The sequence below is a fragment of the Gossypium hirsutum genome, chromosome D01, assembly GCF_007990345.1.
Source record: "Gossypium hirsutum isolate 1008001.06 chromosome D01, Gossypium_hirsutum_v2.1, whole genome shotgun sequence".
Lineage (NCBI taxonomy): Eukaryota > Viridiplantae > Streptophyta > Magnoliopsida > Malvales > Malvaceae > Gossypium > Gossypium hirsutum.
The window spans coordinates 52,956,114-52,979,649 of NC_053437.1; the positions used below are offsets into that span (position 1 = coordinate 52,956,114).

Sequence of the window (23,536 nt, forward strand, 5' to 3'; positions counted from 1 at the left end):
TAGAACTGTTCTTTTATTTTAGGTTACAACTTTTATTTTAGTTTTCAGCTTTAGTGCTGAGAATTTTCTTTCAATTGTATTTCACAATTTTGTTTGTAGAGAATATGATTTGTGGATTCATCAAACGCTTATAGATTTTTGCATTTTTAATTGTCAATACAATTCAAGATTTCTCTTAAACTCTTATCCTTGATTTATTTTTCATGTTTATTTCTTTTATCAAGTTTATGTTGTTTATGGAATCCATAATGAACTAATCCTATTATGGGGGATTAGCGAGTAGACGTAGGAGTAATTAATTTCTTTGTAGGCTTTCTTAGCGGATTAGCTTTTTGGGATGAGTAGTTCTTGTCGATTCGTTAGTTTAGTGGAAGATCGAGAGATCCTACTAGGCTAGCGACTAGTTGATTGAGTAGAACCCAATAGAAGAATTAGTTATGATCATCGAAGCGAGTTAGTCTCCCATGCCTATATTTGGTTGAGTCAACATATTAGTTATCCAGTTTTGTTCTTTTATGCAATTTACTTATTTTCCTATAAAACAAATTCTTTGCACTGTATGTTTTATCGTAATATAATTTAATTAAAATACTAATTAGATCTAGTAGCCTTTAAGTTATTATTAATTTAGTACTAGCTTCCCTTGGGTACGATTCTCGGAGTACTTCCATACTTTGTTGTAAAACTATATTACAACATGACCCGTATACTTGAGGAAACTGCCTAACTTTCATATTTGGTTGCAGGAAATTTACTCTAGACGTTAGTACGTCTAGAGTGGGTCAAGTTGTTGGTGCCATTGTCAGGGAGGCAACATTACTAAATTAGTTTTAATTTTTGTGTCTAATAGAATAATTAGCAAATATTTAAATTATAAAGATGATTTTAACCATTAATTATTTCAATTTTTTATTATTATCATTTTTGCTAACATTTCTCTTTTCCTTATGATTGGCACTGTAACAGTCAATTTTTCAACGGTTTTGGAACCACAAATTCAGCGATTGAGTCCATAATTATTATTATCTATATTTACGAGTCAAATATATTATTATATTGAATTTTGATTTGCTAATTGAACGAATAGTTAAGTACAAGTGGTCTTGGAAAGTGAGGTATCGGGACCTCATTTTTGTAAATCGAGCTCGTAAATATTTAATATTATGGAGTGAGTATATAGGTGTATTGAAATTTGGTCGAGAAATTTTGATGTTTAAATAGTTAATTAAGTAATAAGAACTAAATCGTAAAAGCTATAAAAGTTAATTGCTATTAGTCTAAAGGATTTAAATGGTTATATAAGCATGATTAGATGGTTTTAATTGGCAATTAGCCATCTTTTGTAGTGGGTGGATGGTTTGGTTTGGCATAATAGTAAGTTTTTTTTAATTTAATGGTCAAATTGGTAATTTGGTAAATAAGTAAAAATTAAATAAAAGAAGAAATCATCATCTTCTTTCTTGTTTTATTTTGTTCAAAACCTAATACTCTATGGATGAATAAGAGAATTTTTGGTCGACCTTTAAATTGCATGCATTGTATGTATTTTTCATTTGTCTTTAGTTATTTTTATGTTTTTGAAATCGTTGTAGCTTAATCTAGCTAACTCAGGGACTTATTCGTAAAACTTTTAAATGTTTTGAGTTATGTCATTGATGCTTTTGAGGTGTTTATGAAGTTTGATGATAGACTTATAAGCTTGATAGCTAAATAGGACTAATTTGTAAAGTAGTTTTGATTGATTTTAAAGTTTAAGGACTAAGTTGTTAAAATAGTAAAGTTGCATGAAATTATTGTAAAAATTTGATAAATATGGGCTATATAGAATTTATACGAAATTTGACTATCATGGTTTAGGATTAATTGTGTTCAATTTGATTGTTTTGGGTTTATGGACTAAATTGGATAAAGGGTAAAGTTTTGGGGTAATTTTGTAAAATGATAATGAAAGGGCTTATATGCAGAAGTTTAATTATTTAAGTTGTTTTAATTTATTAATTGTGTTAAGAAATTATTATTTAGATTAAGAAACGAATCAACCGGATAATAATCGTGGAAAAGGAAAGTTAACAGAATAAACATCGGTGTCGTGTTCGTAGCCATTTTTTATTGTGTAAGTTCGTTAGTGATTAAATTTATTAGTGATGTTCTTATAAATTAAGGATTTATCTATATATGTTTGTGATTTGAGTTTATTGGTTAGTAAATGTTTAATGATAAAATGGATTAAGTTGTAATGGTATTATAATTGAAGATTATGTTTAAAAATGGAAAATTGTATGGTTGAATTCATGTGAATGGTAATGTTTGAATAATTTAGTGAAATGGATTTGAATAATGTCTCGTATGAACCTCATGAATGCTTAGGATACAAATGACATGTCATTAGGGATACTATCATTTCAGGTTTTGGTCTTAGATGTCCTACCAATAGGTAAGATCCTGCTTTTGTTACGGATTCTTCACAGCTCGTGTGAGTAACATCATGTAGCATAACATCCCGACCTACAGTTTGTGTGAGCAGGCTCATTTCACAGCTCGTGTGAGAATTTATCTTCACAACTTGTGTATGCATAGTTCTTGCGTATCAAACGCTATTTCATTATGGTTCATCAGGTGAAAAATGGGTAAACAGAAATGGTGATATGAAATGGATATGTGAAATGATTATATGGAAATAGATATATGAAATGGCTATTTGAAAAGGTTACTTGAAATGTGAAATGTTAAATGAATATGGGATGGTTGGTTTATGTACCAAATGTCTTTATGTGTATATGTTTTAAATGACATGATAAAGTTACATGTTTCATATATGAACTCACTAACCTTGTGAGACTTGTAATGTGTATATGTAACTAATGAACTCATCCATGATTATGAATTAACTTGTAAAATGTTTAGATTATATCTTTTACGGTAAGTTAAAGTTAAATTTTATTACGAACTTACTAAGCAATGATTTTCTTACATCTATTATATTTGATTTCTTTGTAGATTATCGTAAGTTTTGGTCGGTTGGAAGTCAAGTCGGAGCTCTCACAATTCATTCATCAACTCAATAGAAATTTTTATTATTTTGGTTTAGGTTATAAGTGGCATGTACTAGGAGTTTTAAAGGCTAAATTTATATATACCCATGTTATGTTATGTTTTGGCTATGCAAATGTTGTTAAGGTGCTACCTAATTAGTACTTTTGGTTTAAGTATATTCATGTATATATAAGTTATTTGAATCATGTTGTGAGTTTTGTTTTGGATTTGATAAGGTGCTATGGTATGATTGATTAGTATATGATTGTGGCTTAGTGAAATGGTTTTAATATTTGAAATGTGGTTCCAAATGTGACATTTTGGTTAGGCACTTAGGTTGAGTATTATTTGGTATATTTAGCATGTTTTGGTGTGTTTGAATAGGTAAAAATGGATAGAAATGGTATAGCATGGAACCTAAGAAATTGTAGGTAAAATGGCTTGGTTTTGAATTTATCTTAGGAGCAAATGATCTCTCACATGGCCGTGTGCCACACACGGTCACTCCACACGATCATGTGGCTTATCTAATTTTGGTTCAGGTTGTCCACACAGTGGCAAAGAGTTACACGACCTGACGACATGACCGTGTGACCCTGAGTTACACGTACACAGTTTGGCCACACGGTCTAGGCTTGTCACAAAGTCTAGCCATACGACCATGTGACCCCTGTTTTCAGATTTTACCATAGTTTTTTGTTTGTTTCAGATTAGTCCTTACTTGTTTCTAAACTGATTTTAGGGTTTCGTAAGCTTAATTTAAGTCTCATTTTTATATTTATGCTATGGATAGTGAATAACTATTGATTTATGATGTTTAAATTTATCTCTGGATTGTTTTGGATGCATTATTTGAATTTTCAAATGTCGTAATATCTTGTAACCCTAATTCAGTGATGGAGACAGATTAGGGGTATTACAAGAAGTGTTCACATAAAGTAATAAATATTTGCGGAAGACAATCATGAGGGAACTTCGTAAAAATAACCCTATTTGACATTTAATTCATGACGTATCTTGTCTTACTAAATTTTGTTAGAGAAAATTAGTAAAATAATGTATGTGTCAGGTGTAGTTCCCTTTGATATGAACTGGTTACGGTTTAGTATTACTCGACCTATTATTAAGAATCCTCATTTTGAAATTAATCATACAATATTAACATGGATTTCTTTCAATCTCAGGTTTAACAACTATGAGAATGGGGACCCCATAATTTTCCTTCTGCAGTTTGGGCACATTTGTAGCACCATTGTGTATGTCGATGTGCCAACATAGTTATTAAATTGCTGTTAATTCCATTTACCTTTGAAGGAAAAGCAAAGACTTGGTTAGAAGCACTTACCTTGAAACATTTTAATCACAATAATCTTGCAAGTTATGCAAGGCAAATGTATCGTCAGGTACCTTTGTTAATCTAACCCTCAGCTACCTTAGATGATTAAATATACACTGATTAAGTACTGTGTCCATTAATTACAATTTCAATCCATTTAAATAATTAATTCATTAGTTACCTAACAATTGTAATGCAAGAATAACTTAGTCATAGTTTTATCTAATCAAGCATCTTACCGAGGCCTATAACAACATAAACACAATTTCAATAATTTTAACAAATGAAATGCAATCAACCTAACACGAATTAAATTCAAGCTAAGTTAATTAAATTAACCATTCCAACAACATAAATATTCATAGATATGTTTAGCATAACAACAACAAAAATGAAAGAGATAGGGAACAAGAATCAAATCCGGTGTTTTTCCGTGGCTTGACTAGTTGCTCCGTTCTTCCTTCTCCATTGTCCTCGTCAACCAAGGCTACCATGAACACTTAATTTCTGCTCCAAATAGCTGATGAATGCCCCTTTCCCAAGAGGAGAATTAGGCAAGAGAGTAAGGGAATTTTGGAATGGAAAAGAAGAGAGAAAGTGGAGAGAAGAGAGGAAAGATGTGAATGCTTGAGGTGTGTTTTTCAAATGATCAGTCTAAGGGGGTTTTTATAGCTAAGGAGGGCTGCTAAAAATAGCTAAAATTATCAGCCAAAGATCCCTCCTTTAGCCGGCCACACATGTGGCAAAGTTGATAGTTTCAACTTTGCTAATTTAGGCTTGGGGTAAATCTATAAAGCCACCAATTGTGGAGGGGTTTGAATGCAACTTGAACAAGTCTTCAAGGGCCTCTTTGCAAGCTTAAATAATCAGCTAATAAGCTGATTTGGGTAAGCTCTCGAGACGGTTTTTGGGCTGTCCATTTCATGGTCGGTTCAGTTCAACTAGACCACTTTTTCATAATTAATTAATAATAATTTATTAACCCAAATTAAATTAGATATAAATTAAAATTAATTATATTATGAATTAATACATGTAATTTTGGACCGTCTTAGACTGAAATTTAGCTCGCCTCGATACTTCAAATTGCTTCTCGGTTTTGTGTTTCTAGCAGTGTCTACGGAGCCATTTTTCGGCATTTGTGCAAATCTATCAAAAATAACTCAAATTCATCAAAATTAAGTATAATTATAAAATTAAATAAAATTAAACATGTTCGTATTTTAAGTGCACTTTAATTATTTTGTAAAAATTAATTATTTTTTCGACAAGAATTTTATTGAAACTGTATGATTTTAAGTTAAAAAGGGTATGTAAAAATGTGTAAATTTCCGTGTTTCAAATGATCCAAAACAAGAAAGTAACGAATTAGCTCTTCAGCTCGACTAGTGGTTTAAAAGTAGAGAACGAGTAGAGCAGGTAACTCCAACTACAACTAAAATGATTCCTTCTATTATTAAACCACCTATTTTGGAATTGAAACATTTACCTAACCATCTTAAATATGGATATTTGGGGGAATAGAATACTTTGCCTGTAATTATTGTTGCAGGATTATCCACAGAATAAGAAGGGGCGTTATTAAGTGTACTAAGGATACAAAAAAAAGCAATTGGATGTACTATTGCAAATATTAAAGGAATCAATCTCGTTCTATGTCAACACAAGATTAGATTAGAAGAGGGAAAAAACCAGTGGTGGGTGCACAACACCGTTTAAATCCAAATATGAAAAAAGTAGTGAAAAAAGAATTACTTAAGTGGTTGGATATCAGTATTGTTTATGCAATCTCCGATCGCGAATGGGTGAGCCCTACACAGTGTGTCCCAAAGAAAGGAGGATTTATGGTTGTTGAGAATAATAAAAATGAGTTGATCCCAACGAGAACAGTAATTGGATGGAGGGTATGCATTGATTAGTGAAAGTTAAACAGCGTGACAAAAAAAGATCATTTTCCTCTTCCTTTTATTGATCAGATGCTTGACGAGTCAACCGGGAAAGAATATTATTGTTTCATTGATGGATACTCTGGATACCATCAAATTTAGATACATCCCAATGATCAAGAAAAAACCACTTTTACATGTCTTTTTGGTACGTATGCTTTCAAGCATATGTCATTCAAATTATGTAACACTCAGCAACCTTCACGAGATGTATGACTGCCATTCTTGCCGACATGTTGGAAGAAGGTCTCAATGTTTTTATGGATGATTTTTTAGTATATGGGGATTCATTCCAAGAATGTTTAGATAACCTAGAGAAAGTACTAAAAAGATGTGAAAAATCCAACTTAGTACTAAAAAGAAGGATTGGTCTTAGGGCATCAAATCTGAAGAAAAGGATTGCAAGTGGACAAAGAAAAAATTGAAGTTATAAAAAACCTTCCTAAACATACGATGGTCCGTGGGGTATGAAATTTCTTGGGTCATGTTGGGTTTTATAAGCAATTCATAAAAGACTTTGCTCATATCTCCAAACCATTGAATCAACTCCTTCAGAAGGAAATGCCATTCATATTTGATCAAGAGTGCACCTAAGATTCTGAGGTAATAAAAGAAAAACACATCTCAACACCTATTATTATTACTCCTGACTAGTCAGAACCTTTTATTATAATGTGCGATGCTAGTGACTATGTTGTAGGAGCAGTGTTAGGGCAGAAAATGAACAAAATGTTTTGTGCTATTTACTATACAAGTAACACATTGAATTCAACACATGGTAATTATACTACTACTGAAAACTAAATGTTTGTTATTATGTTCCTATGTGAAAAGTTTTGTCTTTATTTAATGGAAAATAGAGTTTATGTCTACTCTGATCACTCTGTATTAAAGTATGTCATGAAAAAGAAAGAAATAAAAGCTAGATTAATGAGGTGGGTTTTATTACTTCAAGAAATTGATCTTTGGTTAATAGATCGAAAAGGAACGGAAAATCAAATTACAGATCATCTTTCCAGAATAGAAAATGAAAATATGTGGAAAATTCTAAAGAAGTAAAAGAAACTTTCATTTATGAGCAGCTATTTAGGGTAAAAATGAACCAGGAAAGGTATAAGGATAACAAGATACCATGGTACGTTGATTATTTGAATTATATTTCCAAAGGATTTTTCTCGATAAAAGCCTCATGGAAACAAAAGAAGAGGATCATACATGAGTCAAAAAATATATTTGGTAGTAACCATATGTTTTCCGGTAGTGCACTAATCAACTAGTCCAAAAATGTGCACCAATAAACAAGGGTTTCATACTTCACCATGCTGAGGAAATTTTGGAGGAAAAAGATCGACACAAAAATATTACAATCAGGATTTTACTAGCCCACTATGAATAGAGACGCTTATTAATTTGTATAGGGTGCGATAGATGCCAAAGAACCGGAAATACATCCAAAAATGATAAAATGCCACAGACGAGAATCCTTAAGGTAGAAGTATTTGATGTCTGGGGAATTGATTTTATGGGACCTTTTCTGAGTTTCCTCGAAAATCAGTACATCTTTTTAGTCGTAGACTATGTCTTGAAATGGGTTGAGGCAATAGTGCTACCTACAAATGATAGAAAGTTAGTAGTCAAATTTTTAAGGAAAATATATTTGCAAGATTTAAAACGCCCCGTGCTCTAGTAAATGATGAAGTATCCCACTTCTGCAACTAGTAGTTTGAAACAACCTCAGCCAAATACAATGTGAGACATCGAATAATTACAAAGTGCCAACCTTAGGCTAATGGACAAGCAGAGGTGTAAAGAACAACATACAAAACTCCTTTAGGTATGTGTCCTTACAAGCTAGTATATGGAAAAAATTTCCATTTGCCAATCGAGTTAGAAAAGAAAGTGTATTATGCAATAAAAGAATTGAATTTAGGCCCTGAGCTAGTCAAGAAAGAGATGTTATTCCAATTTCAAGAATTAGAAGAGTTCTAATTTATGGCTTATGATTAAAAAATGGGAGTTCTAACCGGGACAAAAGGTACATTTGTTGAACTCAAGATTAAAATTATTTCCTGGCAAACTAAAATCAAGATGGACAGGACCATATATTATAAGGCAAGTGACACCTTATGGTGATATAGAGCTTATTGGAAATGGGGGACAATCTTTTTCTTGTCAATGGTGAAAGGGTAAAACATTATTTTGGAAGAACAATTAAAGAGGTCATCGGAACACAAGATTTGCAATGCAAGGTCTTATGGACTAAGCACGAAGGGAGAAAAACTCTGAAAGAAAATAAGGAGATGGATGAAGAGTTTGAAAACTTTATAGCCAAAGGGAAAAATTTTGAATTAAGGAAGGAAGGGCTGGTCAAAAGACTAAAGTGAGCTACGCGACACTGACTCCTCATGTCACGACATCGGAATAAATCTGTTACAAGTACACTATCCTCGATGTTGCGACAATGAATGGGGATGTCGTGACACCCCTATTTAACCTGCTATTTTGGTTTTATTAAAGTAGGACATTTTTGTAAGAGTATTTTAGTAGAATTAGAACTGCTAACATAGTATATATCCATTATAAAGTGATACTTTAAATTCCAATTAACCCCTAACTCTTACTATCATTTATTTTAGAAATTCTTGAACTATGAAAACCCTCTATCAAATTTGTAAAAACTGCAGGTATTAGAATTCTAAGTTCTTGATGTATCCTTAAGAACAACATTCCGAGTAAACCAATAGCAGCAAATGAGACATTTACGTCCAATCAAGTTTGATTTCATTAATATCAAATTTGACGATATCATGAATCCATACGTTGAATTTTAGATAGAAGATATGTACAAATATATATTCCATCTGCAACCCAAAATGTTCATTCAAGGACAAGGTTTTGATATTTTAATTAGAACTTACAAGGGAGTATGAGAAATTGTAACCGAACGTGAATAGACTACCCTTTGCTTAACACCAGAAGAACTGGCGGTAATACCAGTTGTGCAAGAATTCTATTTAGCATTAAAAGAGAGGGAGACAAAAAGGCCATATAACGATATGCGAGCATATGTTAATGGAGTCGATGTTTTAGTAACTCCTGGTCGTATTTTCCAATATTATGATGCACCCTACTGTTATCGTGATTTCTTGTTCAAAACTGATTTATATCATTTCAAGAACATAGACATGGAAGAGGTAGTAATGTCCTTAGCTGAAGGAAGAAAAGAATGGACATATGAACTGGGCATCAATCTTCCAATGACAAATCAAGCATTAATTACTCCTTTGCAAAAAATCTGGATGTAATTTATTTGTTCAAGAATATTCTCTACATTAGACCTCTCTAATATCACTACTTTACAAGTTACTCTGGTGTACGCAATACTATAAAAGAAGCAAATATGCAATGGTAATTGGATTTAGCACAGTACGCTTGAATGTGTGTGGGATCAAACCAAGGAACATTCTTTTCACACTTAATCACGATGTTATGTAAGGAAGCAGGAGTCCCTATGGAGCCAATGGAAAAATAGATGAGCCCTGCAAAGAAATTACTAGGGGATAGGATATACAAGCAATTTGTCATTCTCCACAAAAAAAAAAAATTGAAGAAAAAAAGAAACGAGGATTACAAGAGGGGGTGAAAGAGTTGAAACCTAACTTCAAACACCCAGCTTTGGTGGGTCTTGAATTTGGCATGTAAGCCGAAAGAAATTTGAATGGCATAGTCCCCCAATTGATGCTCTTGGCATATACATTGGGTGAATAGTTAACGTTGGAGTGGTAGGTAAGGATTATTATCTGAAGGTGTATAGATGCGAAGAAAAAGAATTTTGGTAAGAGAATCGAGGATTTTTGGAAATTGGTATCACCAAAGGAACATTACATCAAGTTTGCTTAGTTACTATGTTGGTTAAGTTCTAACAACATGGTCAGGAGGAAATGAAGAGATGGACTAAACATATATTAAAAGATGGATTCTTACATACGCTTTTGTACAGCTATAAACCATTTATTGGGCAGGTTAAAAGGGATTGTGACACAAGTGTGGTCCTCCTTTGAGAATGTGAGATTTTATATATTGATAAGGGCTTGAGAAAAAAATGAGAGTTATCTTTTTCCTTCCATTCTATGATACTAGGATTGATTTCTCTTAGAGTTGATGATAGATCTTCCTTGTTGAGATGAAACTAAGGATCAGAGTTCTAAAAGAAAGCTATTTCACATCTTGGGTAAGTATTAAGGTTTTTGCATGTTAACTTCTATAATGATAAGTTGTTAAGAGGGTGAACAGGAAAATGGTAAAGTATTATGGTATTCTTGTGCGTTACAAGCAATGGATTGCTGAGGTTTTTGGATGGATGTTTACTTCTAGAAATCAAGTTGTTTTTTGTGAGTATCAAGTTAACCCCTAAGCTGACTCTTGCTTGTATATTGTTATGTGAGTGCTTCTATAAATGGTGGTTGAACTAGAAAAGTATGGTGTGGTGATGATTCTATTGAATGTGTGTTTGATGGATTTTGCACGTATAGTATGTAGGAAATTTGAGGAGTTAAGTAAGTGGTTTGAATCCTGAAGATAAAGTATGGTTGTATGGGTGTGTCTAGAAAATGTCATGAGATGTGAAATAGTTTGAGTGTTTGTTTGAATCAAGTGTTGAGTAATGAATGATGGCAATGTATAAAGAGTCTGTTAAGTAAGTCTATGTTTGTTCACGATGGTGGAGTCTAAAGGAGTCTATCGAGACTAAAAACACGATCTCTAATATGAATCCCTAAAAGGAAGGGTCCATGTCCATAACACCATATTTTGTAAGACCATAGCTAGGTTATGGCATCATATGGAAAAAATTAAAGAAAGGTTATTACCTAATGGGGTTCTGTGTGTCCTAGGACAATGAGGGGAAAACTCACAAAATGTGAGTCTAGGCGAGTCCCTATCGTAAACACATGAGAAAAAGGAAGCTTTTGTGGTGATCTAAGAAAAGGGAAGCCTTTGTGGCGATTTATGAAAAGAGAAGCCTTTGTGGCGATCTAAGAAAAGGGAAGCCTTTGTGGCGATCTAAGAAAAGGGAAGCCTTTGTGGCGATTTATGAAAAGAGAAGCCTTTGTGGCGATATATCAAAAGAGAAGCTTTTGTGGCGATCTATGAAATAGAAGCTTGTGTGGCGGATCATGAAATGAAAGCCCTTGGGGGCAATAATCTAAATGAAACACCTTCGCGCAAAACTCTAAAGAAGATGCCAACGTGATGCACTCTGAAGTATTGGTACTCATAACGAACTCGGAAGGGAAATGCTTGGCGTGTAAGGATGAGATTTTCAGTGGCAGGCTTTGTATCAAGTGGTTTTGGCGTGGCCAACACGGTTCACAAGTGCAATTGGATACATAGAGGAAAAATGGGGCTTTCAAGGAGGATTTGAATTAAATAATTGAAAGAGTTATCTACCACTTGTATACATGATAAATCATGAATTATTGAAGGAATGACAACTTAGAGTATGTATGCAAGAATAACATTGGTTGTCTGTATGTAAGAAAATGGGCAAGGTATCGTGAAATGGAACTCTAGAATAATATTCTCGAAGTGATGTATTGAAGATGAGAAGCGTAAGACAAGATCTCATAGTAGGATACAACAACTATGGTATGTGGAATGGAACTCTAGAATAGTATTCTCCAAGAGAAAAGCTAAATGATAAGCATAAAAGATGGCTATCTGAATTTCTAGATGCGATGTGCAAACATAGACTAGGTAATTGGTGTTTATGTCACTAAGTTCTTATGAACTTACCTCCGTGTATTATGTTACAGGTAAGCTGAGATGGGTCTATGCCAGGATAGGCATATTGGGCTATTATGCATACATAACAAGTTGTAGCATAAATGCAGTCAATAGTTTTGCACAAAAATCTATGTATTAGAATATAGTAAATAAGTCAAGAGATTAGTTAGAATTTCCTTGTAATTAATTTATGCAATACTATTATTATTATTATTATTATCTGATGTATAATCACCTATATTTTAGTTTAAGCGGTATATAAGTATGTTATATTCATTGAAATTTGTACAAGTATATTGAGCCTACATTTATATTAGAGTGGTAACACCCGAGATTTAGACCCGATTTATTGGATTGAGTTTGGGCCACTACAAGTTTGATATTAGAGCCTGGTTTAGTCGGTTCTCAGATTATGAAGGAGAAGAAGAAGCCATGTAAGCATAGTATGCCAAACTTGGAGTTTCTGAGGTGTGTTAAGCTCTTGTTTTCATGAATTATGTTTACTTATGTTTAAAGATATTGTGACAAAAATGGTAAAATAAAACGATAGTTCATTCATGAAAGGATAAGGAATTATATACACATTACGAAGAAAATGAATAAAGTAAAATAAAAAAAAAATAAAGTTCATGGTAAAAGAAATTAGATTTCAGTCTTCCCCTTCACCAGGCTGGTTATTAGGCTCTGTAGGGATCTCTTCAGTGGGAGAGGTGTCCTCTAGAACTTGACCTTTTGATGTTGAGCCTTACTCATCATCTTTAATAATGGGTGTCAATGGAATAATAAGCACTTCTGACAGCTTCCATTCTCTCTGAAAAGTTTCCCACTCTTCACCTCCAAATGGTAAATGTCGAAGCTAAGTGAGCTAGTGGAACTGTCCTTGAGACAGTCAAAGTCTACCATTCTAAGATCAAAAGGACGTGTAGCCACCTAGGTGTGAAAATTTAAATTGTACTTCAATTCTGGCATGAGATTGACGAGGTTCCTTTGGGTATCCTCCTAATACTTCCTGAAGGTTTCATCATAAGACGCTGGCTTCCTAGTTCTGCTTGGTAACTCTTCTCTAGATCTTTGAGTTTTTTCTTTAAGGATTGTTTCTCACCCTTCAAAGAGTTTACCTCCCTTTTCAGCTACTCATTTTCCCAAGCCAATCGATAGGAATGCAATGACATTCTCCCCTCTCTCATCGAACCCATTTCTGTAATAAAGAAGTTGTCGTTGCCTTATGTACGACACTTCCTTGTTGGTGAGTCCGCCATGGCTAGAAACATAATACTTATCGCATGAACATAAGGCTACAAAACTGAAACTAAAGGAAACATGTGTTGTCATCGCCACATAATTCCTTTTATTTTCTTTTTTAGCATTTTCATTTGGGTATGAACTTGTGTTTTTCTTTGATTTTACTGTAGCTAGAGGGAAAGAGAGAAGAAGAAAGAAGATAGAAACAAAATGAAAAAAATTGTTAAACACTTTTTTTACAAATGACATCATCTATGACATTGTGTTTATGTGTCATGCCACATAGGCTACTTTTTTGACCTACCATTTAATTGACGGTCAACTCATGTTTATCGTTAAAATTGGGATAATTTCTAGAAAAATCATAACGTTGAGGGTGTCAATCCAAAAAAAAGGTTAAGTCCTCAAACTAGAAAGCCCCTAAACATTGAGGGTATTTTCGACAATTATGCCATTTATTTTTTACAGTCAACTTGTTCAGCTTTTGATAATCTATGCAAAGCCTTAGGGAATCATATTTCTTTTTGACAAATAGGATTAGAGCACTCCATACAAAAATATTGGGTCTAATAAACCTGCGATCCAGAAGCTCCTAAAGTTGGAATTTCAGCTCTTATGACTCCTTAGGTGCCATGCGATAGGGAGCAATGGACACCGGAATGGTTCTTGGCCATAGTTTAATTCTGAATTCTACCTCACGATCTAGAGGTATTCTTGGTAATCCATTGAGAAACACATCTAGGAATTCCCTAACAATTCAGATGCTATTTACGGTGGTGCTATCAACATTCTCATCCATCACATAAGCTAGATAAGCTTCACACCCCTTACAAACTAACTTCTCGATGACCATAGTAGAAATTACATTTGATAGATAATCCCATCACTCCCCAACCATAACAATTTCTCTACCCTTGGGTTTTTTCAAGGTTACCCTATTAGAGCACAATCTAGGCTAACTTTATGTTCAACTAACCAATCCATATGAAGAATTAAATCGAGCTCCCTAAATGGTAACTCTATAAGATCCACGGGAAACACTACCCCTGGAACCTCCAACGAACATCTCCTATAGATTTTATTTACAATAATGGATTGTCCTAAGGGGCTTACTACAGTTACATCAATTGTAGTTTCCTCTACCCCAACACCTAATTTTTTTAGACATTTTACAAGAAACATAAGAGTGGGTGGATCCTAATCAATTAAGGAAAAGTATGGGATAAAATAAATGGTAAAGATACTTGCAATGACATTGGACATATCGCTCTCTTCACAACCCCTAACGAAATAAAAAAGGGCGGGTTGTCTAGCCTCATGTAACACCCCTAGCCCGTATCCGTCGCTGTATTTGGGCTATGGAGCATTACTGGTAACATCATTCAATGAACATTTATTCAACATATACAAAACACAACATAAAACATGGCAAAAGTATTCAGACTCAAGCACATTGTCCTTTATACCAACCCTCGAGACCCTAAAAACACAACAGAAATGAGTCAGGACTAACTCGACAACATATAGGATTTTAAAGAAAAAGATGCAAAATTTCAAACTGCAGGGGTCACACGGCCATGTGGGCATTCGAAGTAGGGACACACGGTCATGTCCCAGCTCGTTTTTGTGCCCGTGTAACTCACTAACTTGGGTCACACAGCCAAGCCACACGTCTGTGTCCCAAGCCTTGTACCCTTCGAAATGGCCTCACACACCTGTTTGCTAGGCCTTGTGCTAGGTTGTGTAACTGCCTGACTTGCAACCCTTTGTAAGCTATAGGGGACACACGGCCGTGTTGCATGGCCGTGTGTCACACACGGCTGAGATAGACACCCCTGTCTTTGGCCGTGTGTACAAAAAATAGGCCATTTTCAAGCCATTTTTCTCACCCAAAGCCTAGCCACTTACACAAACCAAATGCACCTATATTCATGCATTCAAAACACAACTAACACATGCATATTCAATCTTAAACATCATAATAACTAACCATTCAACCAATATGCCAAAATGGTGCCTTAATCTCAACAATCAAGCTTGATCCAACACTTACTGAATTCATCCTTAATTCAATCAACCGATTGTACAACTTAAATACTATATTTAGCATAATGTTCACATACCATTACCATGCACAACAAATACCATTATGACCATTTCCATATCTAATATCTACCTTAAATAATTTACCAAATGCCTAACACATTCAAGGCTACCAAAACTAGCCATAAACATTTTAATATACCATCTCCTTCCATACCAATCAACATTTCATAGCATACCATTATAATCACCATTTGACTACCATCATTTTAGTACCTAGATGCAAAAATAGCAACCACTTCAAGCACCATACATAAATGATATCATATCAACTATTTCATCAACCAAAATAGCATATTTACAAGCCTTACATAATGGCTAATTTCATCAACAAAGATACCTATACATGCCATTATAACCATGCTATCGATATAGTCGATAGATAGTGTGATGGATCTCTGACAAGCTTCCATCTCGAACGAGCTTCTGATTATCTAAAAACATGAGAGAAACAATACAAAGTAAGCATTCAATGCTTAGTAAGTTTGTAAATCATAAACAATGCTTACCATTTCAAAATATAAGCTTAAAAGTAAGTATGAATTAATCCAACATAGCTTGGCACAAGCTTACGCAACAACAACCATTCAAGTTAGTGATAACCACATAACTTAGCAAATTCATTGCATAACATAATAGCTTTTATAAACATAAGATATAAGCATTCATGTTTTCATGTACATAGCTAGGCATATTTTAATCATAACCAACTCATACCTTTCTCATGCTTTCATAGCATTACTTATTGAAATCTTTGCCGTTCCTTCCCTTTGTATACCCGTTGAACCACTAGAATAATATTGGATATGCAAGAATCTCACACACTGTGTGCTAACATATGGTCGAAACCATTGCTTTCTCTTTTCTCATATGAATGCTCTCTCTCGAGCCATAAGTGGGTCTTCTCACACAAGCTGTCAGTCGAAACATAACTACATAGTGCTGCTCACACAAGCTGTCAAGTAATCGTAAGACATGCCGGAAATTTAGTGATCGGTAGAATGTTCAGGATCAGCAACTGAAACACGGTAACCCTTAATAACATGTCATTTGTATCCTATATATTTCTAAGGTTTAAACATGATCCAAAAATCGTCGACACTTCGTTGGATATTTTCTTAGAGTCATAATATCATAATACATCATAATAGCATTTAATTCAAGCATATTAAAATGTTAATTAAATGTACGAACTTACCTCGATCATAAATAAAGAAATACAATCGGCTAATTCAACACCTTTTCCTTTCCTCAATCTAAATCCGTACAATGCTTTTCTTCATTAAAATAATCAAACTTAATTCATTCAAACTTCATTCTATTCAATTCAATCAAAAGTCATATTTTGGAAAAATTACGCTTTTGCCCTTATAATTGTATATTCATTACAATTTAGTCCTTAATCTTATAAAATGAAATTCATGCAATTTCGTGTCAACCCTCTATAGCAAAAATTTACTTAGGTCCTTAGCAAGCCCTACATTTCATTTTTTTCACAATTTCACCTTGAATATTTTCTATTTTTCAATTTAATCCCTAATTAACAAATTCATCAAAATTCCCTTTAAAAAAGTTGTTCAACTAACAACAAACATTCATTTTCATCCATCAAAAATAAAAAACCCATATACATTAATTTTAAAACCCTAAAATTTTAAATTTTTTGCAAATTAGTCCTCGGGCTAGCCAGATTAAGCTACAACAACTCTAAAAACATAGAAATCATTAAAAACAGGATGAAAATATATTTACATGCAAAGGAGAGAGATGGTTGAATGTTTGAATCCAAAAAAATGGTGTTTTTCTTAGGTTGAAAATTGACTAAGGAAGAAAACAAAGATGATAGCCTTTGTTTTTATCATTTTACAACTTTATTTATTAAATTACTTAAATAACCTTTAATTAAACCTTTAAAAATCACTTAAATGATGTCCATCTTTGTCCACTAGTTATATTAATGGTCTAATTACCATTTAGGTCCACTCATAGTCAAATTTTATAGTAATTTCACACCTTTTACTAATAGAACTCAAATTTTGCACATTATGTAATTTAGTCCTTTTTATCAAATTAAGCACGCAAACGATAAAATTTCTTAACGAAATTTTTATACGACACTACTAACATGCTGTGCACATTAAAATAATAAAATAAATATTTCCACGTCAGATTTGTGGTCCCAAAACCATTATTCTAATTTCTACTCTAAAGTAAGGTTTAAGTCATTCAGAATCCTTTTGGTCCACTCTATCCAATGCTCAGCAACAGTGGGAGTTGTATCAACAAAGCCTTTGAACATTTTTTCCCATTTGATTGAAGTTTCTCCACAACAGATTTGTGGCTCCTCGATCTGGTTCGGCCTCCAACAACCCATTGTAACGTTCTCAGCATTGCTTGCGTCACGACATCCTCGTCGTTCTCACAGCCTCTTTGTCACACCCCATATGTCACACCCAAAAAATGACATCACATGGTAGATGAAAATTAAATGTGGCCCTGGGTCATCCGTCTTTGTAATGGATGACTTGATCACTATTTGATAGTAATTGACTTTTCATGAAAAATATGTAATGGTTACCATAAGATAAATTAGGATCATATTGTGTCACGTCCAATGTTTTAATTATCTTTTATTAAGTTGAGAACAAGGAATAAATATGGCCTAATGGTTAGGAGCTTTAAAAATATCCTAAGGGTCCTAGGTTCAAGTTTCCACATTCACAACCTTTTTCTTTATTTTTTTTTCCAAATTTGAATGGTCAATACGCCCCTCTGCCGTCCACTTGTTGCCTTGCATGGGAGGATTTCTTTCCTTTCTTAACAAGTTAACATGCCATAAGTTTACAAATGTGATATCCTTTTTGCTCCTTTGTCGCTTCCACATGCCCTTTTCTCCATCATTGCCATATGAATTGATTCATTGTACCTAGACAAAAACAATTCACCTATTGAATCATTTTTCATTACACTCTTCCCCTTATTGTCGTCCCTCTCTCTAGCTCCTTCCTTTTTCTCTATTTTTCTTCTTTTGTTTTAGCCATCAACCACTTTAGCACTATTTTCCTCCTCTCCTCTACCACTTCTCTTCCAATCGAACCACCGTCGAACCTCCCTTTCACCACCGGTCCTCCCTTTTTGTATTGTTTCATCGTAGCCCTAGCACCATCATTCACCACTGTGGCCACCACCATCGCAAATAACTATCATTTTCTCTCTTCTTCTTCTTCTCTATTTATTTTTCCCTTTTCATTCTCTCCTTCTTTCCCCTAGTTCCACGACACCCTTCTCCCATCTTCCTCTATCACCGACACCGCTGTTATTGTGCCTCCACTGGCTATTAGCGATCCTTCCTCATTTCTTTATCATTTTTTGTATTCTACCACTCTCTATAGTAAAAAAAACCTCATTTCTTTTATTTTTAATAAGTTCTAAAAATATTTTAACATTATTATACTTTTGACTCACTTTTCCAAGTGATCGATTGCTCTAGGTTCGATTTCCTCTCCAACTTAAGACCTTAGTGACCCAACATCCCTTTTGATTCAGTTGATTTAGAGTAAGCATGATAGTGGATGTAAACCACTATTTCTTTCCTACCTTTTCCTTTTGACCAAATGTCTATAAGGACTTATAGTGCATTTTTCCTCGTGTATTAACATATCATTGTATTTTACTTTATTTTTATTGAAGGGTCGACCGACACCATTCCAGAAAGCTCCTAATTTTGGGAACTAAACCATTGTACAGGCGATTATTTATAAGATTAAGTTCTAAACGGATTATTTAAATTAAGTGATTAATCACAAAGATTATTTAAAGACTATTCATTAATAGAAAGTCACCTTGATAACAGATCGGTATTCCATTAGTTAGGATTTGAGTGTAGATGTTCTTTAGAGTGGAGTTTCAAACCAGATCTACTATCAGGTGTGGGTCTAACTTGATGCAAGTTATATATCGTTAAAAATGCTTAAATAAAATATTATTGCTTGATTTATGTTTTATACGAATATTTCAATCATACTAAAATGGGAGATTAAATCTGTCAAAATGGATGATACAAGTAAGTGTTTCTGAACCAACTATTTTGTGAAAACATGTTGTGTGGTTATGTTTATTACTGATTTGAAAAGCATGTTATTCTCATTCTCATGTTATGTGACATTATGGCATAAATGTTGTATATGACTATTAAAATGTGATGTTTTGATACATCGAAATAATGTGTAAATTGCATGTTAAAACATGCCTATGTGATATTATTTAAATGATTGGATGAGCATGATCCACATGCCTAAAAGTGAGATTCTGTAACAAAGTGAAAATATGTTTATTGTGGCCATATCACATGTATGGGGTGGGACATGTGTAAGGAGGAAGTACTGATAATTTATCTATATTACTGGTGGCTTGACCACATTACTAGAAGGTTGTCTATATTACTGGCAGCTTATTTGCAATATTGGCAGCTTGTCTGCACTACTGACAATTTATCTCATTACTGGTGACTTGACCACATTACTAGAAGCTTGTCTGTATTACTGGTGGCTTTTCCACAAATCAGAGTGTTTGGATGGACGAGTTCCGGAGAACTCAATTTTGGAGTGTAGCGGTGATGGGTAGGATTTTTTAAAATAAATCTTCATAACTGTTTTATAAAAATTGCATTGACATGATCATGTGGATAAAGAGAATTGATTATTTTGTATGATGATTATTTTTTATTGATTTTTATTTGTTAAAAGACTCACACTAGGCCTTAAAAGCTCACTCCTTTAGTTTCACAACCTTTCATGTAATACTCAGACTTAGGGCTTGGATTTGACATTCGGTGGAGCCTATTGGATGGATTTTAATGAGTTTGTAAACTATTGGGCTGTTATTTTTTACTTTGGACATTGAACATTTTTATTGGGTTGTTTCATTATTTTACAAATTTATACTTCTATGCATCATGCTTGATGAGATTTCAAATATTTTAAATTATTGAGTTTATTAAAATTATTTATGATTATACTTGGTTTTAAACATGATTATAAATTAGTTATTTTTTAAGTTTTTTTTAAGATCCGCTGCGAAAAGCTTTTTACCAGAAATCATTTTTAAGAAAAATTAAATTGAAAATTTCTTATTTTAATAACTTAAAACGAAGTTACGATAATATGATGCTTTTATAAAAAATTCGTGTTATAATAAGTATTTTGCAAAAACAAAACCACTCAGTATTTCAATTTTAAAATTTTCGTAAAAACAACTAAAACCTAGTTACTATTAGAAACACGAAAATTTATGTGTTTTTACATGCCCTTTTTAACTTAAATCATGATATTTCGATTAAATTCTTTTCAAAAAATAATTAAATATTATAAAATAATTAAATTATGTTAAAAATATTAACATGATGAATTTTAATTAATTTTATAGTTAATTTTAATTAATTTTGACTATTTTTGATAGATTCGCACAAAGGGCGAAAATTGGCTCGGCAGACAATTCTCGAAGAATAAAACTGAGAAGCAATTTGAAGCATCGAGGAAATTTGAAGCTTGCAAAGAAGCCCTTGAAGAACTTTCAACCTTGCATTCAAACCCCTCCAAAAAATGTGGCTTTATGGATTTGCCCCAGGCTATTTTTAGCAAACTTGAATCTCTCAACTTTGCCATGTGTGTGGCCGGAAAAGGGGGGTCTATTTGGCTGATGGAATTTTCTATTTTTAGCAGCCACAACCAACTATAAAATCCACCCCTTGCTGATCATTCAACTCATCCCTCACACTCTCATTCTCTCTTCTCCACTTTCACTTTCTCTTAACTTTTCCTTCCCATTTTCCCTTTTGTTCAAGTGCTGATTTCTTCTCTTGGGAAAGAGGTCCTCATCAGCCATTTTTGAGCAGCAATTAAAGTGTTCATAAGCCACCTTGATAGCCGAGGACAACGAAGAACGAAGAACGGAGAAATCTATCAAGCCACGGAGAAACACTAGATTTGCTTCTTGTTCCCTATCTCTTTAAATTTCGTTCTTGTTTAGAAAAACATGTTTATGAATATTTATGCTATTGAAATGGTTATTTTAATCAATCTAGCTTGAATTTAATCTGTGTTGGGTTGATTATATTTTGCTTGCTTGAATTATTGAAATTGTGTTTGTGATGTTATAGGCCTCGGTAAGATGCTTGATTAAGTAAAATCATGCCTAAGTTATTCTTGCAATATTAATTGTTAGATAACTAATGAATTAATTATTAAATCATATTGAAATTGTAATTAATCGACACAATACTTGATCAGTGCATGTTTATTCTTATAAGGTAGCTGAAGTTAATTTAGCATTGTATTTGGCGCTACATATGCCTTGGATAACTTGCAAGATTATTGTGATTAAACTATTTCAAGGTAGAAATACTCTATTACTTCACTTGATCTTTTATATGCTTGTGGAGATTGATTAATCGCTTGGATTGACATTGAGAAATGTTCAAGAGATTGGTTAAATTAATAAGTATGTATGAGCAGTAGTTAAAAAATTACCGAGTTGCCGTGAAATTGTTCGTAGCAGTATAAACATAAGTTTAATAATTCTAAGTTAAAGGAATGTAATTAATCCAACACAATTATATCATCTTGATTAAACCTTATTTGAAATCGTGCATTAGAACCTTTTTATTTTTAAATTTTTTTACTTAGTTTTTAACCCTTATTTTTTAATTTCATAAATATTCCTTTTTACAGTCCCTGTGGGTACGATAACTCGACATTTACTTGTCACTTTATTACTTGTTGCAATTGTGTACACTTGCACATTTCGTCGTTCCAAGTTTTTGGCGCCGTTGCCTGAGACTGTGTTAAAAAAAAGCCATTATTTGTGAATCTGTTTTTACATTTTGGTTTATTTATTTTCCTGTTTAAATCTTTACTTCATCTTTTTGTGATTATTTCAGGTTTTTATGAGTATTGATCAGATTATCGACTTACTCCTTATGGACCCTAAAATAGAACGAACCTTTCGATAGAGAAAAAGACAAGCGAACCAGAGAATGACCGAAGAGATAAACTTTGAGAATATGAATCAAGGAAATGAAGTAAGCCTTGCTCAAAATCCTATCCTTTTTGCTGATGATAGGGATAGAGCTTTACGACAGCATGTCATGCCAGTATTTAATGATCTTAATCAGGGTATTAGGGGACCCAAAATCGAGGCACAACAATTCGAGCTGAAGCCAGTCATGTTCCAGATGCTTTAGACTGTGAGCCAATTCAGTGGAATGCCTACTGAAGATCCTCATCTTCACTTAAGACAATTTATGGAAGTAAGCGATTCTTTCAAGTTAGCCGGAGTACTCGAAGAAGCAGTACGACTTAAGCTGTTCACATATTCGCTAAGGGATAAAGCTCGTGTCTGATTGAACTCATTCCCACCGAACTTTATTTCTACATGGCAAGAGTTAGCCGAGAGATTCCTCATGAAGTATTTCCTGTGGAGCAAGAATGCCAAGTTGAGGAATGAGATCACTGCCTTCTAACAAATGGATGATGAGTCCCTGTATGAAGCATGGGAAAGGTACAAAGAGTTATTACGAAAGTGCCCTCATCATGGAATCCCACATTGCATTCAACTTGAGACATTCTATAATGGTCTCAACGCTCACATGAGGATTGTAGTGGACGCCTCTGCTAATGGTGCTCGCTTTTCTAAGTCTTATAATGAGGCTTACGAAATTATTGAGAGGATTGCCAACAACAATTATCAATGGCCAACCAATTGAGTAGCGTCAGGAAGACGAGTCACTAGAATACATGAAGTGGACGCTCTCACTTCACTCGCATCTCAGGTATCTTCAATATCCTCAATGCTTAAGAATCTTACCACTAATGGGTCTAAGAGTTTTGCAGCCCAACCACCTAACCAATTTGAGAATATAGCATGTGTGCATTGTGAGGAAGAACATTTGTTTGAAGAATGTCCATCGAACCCCAAATCCGTATATTAAACGGGTAACCAAAACAAAACTAAGGGAGGCAAGGACTGCAATCCAACTTTTATAACTCATCGTGGCGAAATCACCCGAGTTTTTCCTGGAGTAACCAAGGGGCTG

The 23,536-nt window shown here is 33.7% G+C and overlaps 1 non-coding gene across 1 annotated transcript; it reads right to left on the reverse strand.

The window, feature by feature from the left end:
* Positions 1 to 22,933: 22,933 nt before the first annotated feature.
* LOC121214182 (small nucleolar RNA R71) lies at positions 22,934 to 23,040 on the reverse strand. Its single transcript, XR_005909768.1, has one exon. It is a non-coding gene; the product is annotated as a small nucleolar RNA R71 (small nucleolar RNA).
* Positions 23,041 to 23,536: the final 496 nt, after the last annotated feature.